The sequence below is a fragment of the Adiantum capillus-veneris genome, chromosome 18 (genome assembly GCF_014529385.1).
Source record: "Adiantum capillus-veneris isolate H3 chromosome 18, ASM1452938v2, whole genome shotgun sequence".
Lineage (NCBI taxonomy): Eukaryota > Viridiplantae > Streptophyta > Polypodiopsida > Polypodiales > Pteridaceae > Adiantum > Adiantum capillus-veneris.
This window is the reverse complement of record NC_140948.1, coordinates 61,296,607-61,301,384: the sequence shown is the minus strand read 5'-3', so window position 1 is coordinate 61,301,384 and position 4,778 is coordinate 61,296,607. Positions and strand designations below refer to the sequence as shown.

General features: G+C 39.6%; 1 pseudogene; it reads left to right on the top strand.

Moving 5' to 3' along the window:
* The first annotated feature begins 266 nt into the window (after positions 1–266).
* LOC147435752 (UDP-glycosyltransferase 85A1-like) lies at positions 267–1,938 on the top strand (annotated as a pseudogene).
* The last annotated feature ends 2,840 nt before the right edge of the window (positions 1,939–4,778 follow it).

Genomic DNA, 4,778 nt, shown 5'->3' with positions numbered 1-4,778 from the left:
GGCATTGGCAAGCTCATTGTAAGTGATCCGGTGTGGATGTTGGAAATCCAAGGAAGGGGAGGCGGATGAAGGAAGGTTTTAGATTCCGTAACATGGATCAAAGGCTTTCTTTTCAATATATATATATATATCTATGTCTCTGTGTGTGTGTGTGAATATATATATAGAGAGAGAGAGAATAGAATAAGATGTCAAAGGTAACTATTCAAGAATTGACTCATCTATACTATTATAAAAGGGGGAGAGATCCCTCCCCCCTCCAAAACATGGCGGAAGTTGATTCAATTGGTAGTGTTCCCCTTGGCTCCGACTACACAATGATGCAAAGAGAGAGAGAGAGAGAGAGAGAGGGAGGGAGGGCGGGGGAGGGCGGGGGATACTAATTAATAGTAAAAGTAGAAGCGGTGATGTAATTTGTTCTCATTTTGTTTTAGAATGCCAATGTGAGATTTAGGTTGTTGTTTAAGGAATGATTTGTCCGTTGATGTGTTAAAACTTTCCTACATAAGAAAAGGGTTTTTCAAAAAGAAACAATGTGTTTTCAATATCAAATGTTTTTTCCATGTCGTGGCTCAAAAGGTTCCAACAAGGAAAAACGTCTTACCATATGATAAGAAAAAATCCAAGTTAGGAAATATATTTTTCTAGCTTGAGAAAATATTTCACCACATGGCAACATAATTTTCAAGTAGAAAACCATTCTTTTTTCATTCTTTTTTTTTTCCTAATTAATTACATGGGGAAAAAATCCATAACATTTTCTAACATGGGTGTATTTTACTAGTAGCTTTCCTAAATGGAAAAGAAAATTTGGATGTTTTTTCCCTCTTAAACGTGGTAATTTATATGGAAAAAAAAACATTTTTTTCATTTGGGAACGTGTAATGAAGTTCTTGTGCCATTGAAAGCGTGTGAGCTGCTGCCTTTCTTCCACTCTGCCATCGGATCACCGACCAAATTCTTTTTCCAATGGTCTCTTCGGAGATTCAGCTCGGCCGTGTGACAACGTGCAAAATGGCACCTTGGGAACACTACATATGAGCTCGACACAGAGGCCGTGCATGCATTTCAAGAGTGCATGGGTGCAAAGTTCTAGCCAGTGGGATCGTTGCTTCCACTAGCATTCTTCTTTGGGCAGATGCATATAGCACCGATGATGGGGATGAGCCTCTGGACCAAGGGTATGGGTTGCAAAGAGTGGTTAGACAAGCAGGAGGATCATCTGTGTCGTACATATCAGTCGGCAACATAGTTCACTTGGCAGGAGAACATGTAAATTTGCATGCTGGCATTGATGATGATGTTGTATTCTACAAAGAAGTTGATGATGGTAATGATGATGTCTCTTAGCCTCATAAAGATGATGATGATGCTGTCTACCATGACTTTGTTGTAGGTGGAAGAAGTGGCCGCCGAAGTGGAGGCGAGTGGACATCCATTCTTATGGGGTTTTTGAGTGGATGTGGATGGAGCAACCCTTGCAAATCTAGAAGGATTCAAAGAGAGAACTAGGCATAGACGATTGGTTGTGTCATGAGCTCTTCAAGTACTAGTGCTATCGCATTGGAGTGTCACCACATTGCTCACGCACTGCGGATGGAACTCCATCCTCGAAGGGACAAGTGGCGGTGTTCCGATGCTTGCTTGGCCTAGCGGGTTCTCAAAACAACAGATGAATGCGAAATACATATTGGATGTTTGCCAAGTGGCGCTCAGCTTCAAGAGGGAGATCATAAAGAAGGGCACCCTCCTTGTAAAGAGAGAGGAGGTAGAGAGAGTGATTGTGAAGTTGTTGGGTATTGATGGTGAGGCTTTGAAGGAGAAGTCTCTCCAGCTTCAAAGTATTCTGAGGGAGGGAGTACTCTATGATGAGGGTTCATCTCACAGGCTAATCTTAGCCACTTTCTTGAGGCCTTAACCCATCATACTAGTCAATAGGTTAAGTCACTCCTCGCTTGATAAATATGGTCTTGACATTCATAGTAGATACCCAATTAGAATATCTCTTTCTCTCTCTCTCTCTCTCTCTCTCTCTCTCTCTCAACCCACCAACCAATCAATCAATAATATTATATGTAACAAAGCTGGTTGAATTCGACATTGCAAAGAATTTACAAATAATACACTAGCTAGTCTCCTAACACATTCACAAAATTATGCAAATGCTATTTTTTGACTTTCTAAAACAAGCCTTAACGAAGTCGAGAGCTAGACATATATATATATATATATATTTGTTACTTTTTGGATGGCATTTGAACTTCGTGAAGCATTGAAATTTATTATTGGATCAGTTCATTTAAGAGGCTCTTGACTTCCTTTTCATTTTATTGTTTTCAAATGGTGATACCTACTAACAACTTCTACAATTTATTCAAACTAGTACAACGGCGCCGCCTTCAACGGTGGCTATATGGAAGAAATTTCTTAGCTATATGTATAAAGGTGCCACCTTAAATGCTCTCCCTCTCTCTCTCTCTCTCTCTCTCTCTCTCTCTCTTCTCTCTCTCTCTCTCTCTCTCTCTCTCTCTCTCTCTCTGGGACGCATGTCTAACCTCACCATCCTATCTTATTACAGTATTAGCGAGAACCACGATTAATTTGTCAAACCATGGGACGAAGCTGACTCGACTAGTGCATAGAGGCTACAAGAGATTGTCAATCTCTCAAAAAACAACTAACAACTCGCATCTAACTCAAGCTACACTCAAGTGACTGAAATCACCAAAAGCCAATCGCTCATTGGCAAGCAAATCACATCCGTTATGTAATAGGACTAATTTTTGAAGTTTTTAAAGTCAAAAAGAATGTAGTAGAACATATCTTTTGTTAGCACGATTTGAAAGATTGCTAAATAGTCTATTCAATAGAGCTTATATGAATGAGTTTGAGATATTGAGAGAGAAAATATATTCTTTTTCTAAATAATACACTAAAGAGGTATTTGATAAAGATTAATGAATAACAGATAGTCTGTTTATGAATAGTAAAATTGAGATTTTTATTAATATCAATGTTTTATATTTATGTGTTTTAGCTTAAAATGTATGGGTAGTCTTAAAATAAGTTGAAAAAGTAGTGGAGACCCAAAAATACAGGTTTTATGAGTCACGGCCTAAAAGTTGCATTTTCAGCCAAATAAAGACGGTTTTTGCAATTCTGCCCACGTATCCTTGTAGACCAGACCTATTCCCGTCGTTTTGAGTACGTGGATTGCTTTGTTCTGAGTTTGTTTGTAAAAGTTATTATGAAAACAAACAGAAGGCAGCAGCAGTATAGTATACACGGGGACAGACAGCCATACAACATCATACAGTTCTCCCTGCTATCAACCAAGAAGTGGATTGTTTCTTCATGGTAGAGTATTGCAATTGAGATTATGAAGGTATATAATTATGTTTTTTTACTTTTATTATCATGTTGAACTGGGTGCACGAGTATGTTCTTTTGACTATTTTGTAGGCGATGCACAAATCAGTGTGTGAAACAGGATCTGTGTAAAGTGTCATGATAAAAATCTAACCTTTACGGATCGCTTAGCGATCACGTTCTTATCTTACTCTTGCAGGTATACTTGGTGCGAAAATCGAGTCGATCGAACACTTAAAAAGCGGCTATTTTGAGAAGTCGCATGCTTTTCGAGGAAAAGAAAGATAAAAGCATGATGGGTGGTACGTTTGGGGATCATTCTCAGATCTCCTCTTTTGCGAGTGCGAGTGCGAGTGTGAGTGCGAGTGCGAGTGCGAGTGAGATTGCGAGTGCGAGTGAGACGCTGCATGCAAGCGGACTGAAGCTCGGGGGTGGTCGGGAGATTCGAGCTCCGTACAACGGAGTGCGCCCATATTCAACTACTCCTCTGTTGTATCAAAACTCTACAAAAATTCATCAATACAAAGATCTCTTTCTCTATCTTTTGTTGTCGATCTCTATTATTCCATTCCTGTGACACATTACAGCATCAAATGACATCCAAACGTAACGAAACTTCTAGGACAAGTTTATAAGACCTAAGCACACATGCCTATGGTCTCAAACCCCACTTTAGGTCAAGTTTCAAAATCGCGATTATTAACATCAGTGGATTTTTGACCTTGTCGTTTTCGACCCAGAATGCATCTAAATGCTTAGCAATGATGCCCCAATACCCCGTCTATGCTTAGTTTTTAATTTAAAAGTGTAAATTCATAATTATAATGAAATTAGGCCGTGAATCAGCGATGCCAAAAGCTATGAAATACTGTGAATGGCTTACGTCAATGCGTAGAGCTCTTACCAACGGTTGCAATGCAACGAACGCAATCGCAATGTGACAACCGGGGAGGGAGTAGGAAGCGCGAGAAGAAGAGGAGTGAGCGCTGTTAGCTCACGCTGTGTATTTCTTATCCAAAAACTTCTAAAAAACTTACAAAAATTGGTTTTTATACCTTAGCCAAGGTTTTTGGCTGGTCAAAAGTAATAATCTAGAGTTCTACCAAAGCTGGGAATTGAATGGCTGATACAATCTGGAAGCTTGTAGCCTCGGCTCATTAATTACAAGGTTTATCAAGAAAACAGGAGTTACAATATTCTCGATTTATCAAAATAATAATTGTTTTACAAGGAGAACTCCGAAAAATGGTGTCCGTGTTAGCTTGCTGCTAACATTCCCCCCCTCCTTGCTTGTGTCATCTGTTGACACAACTTTATCGGCTAAAGTAATCTTTGGGTTGAGGGCGGGTAAGGCGGTCCTTCGGTGCTTCCAGTGCTTTTTCATATCTGATTTTGCGTTCTTTGTCTGG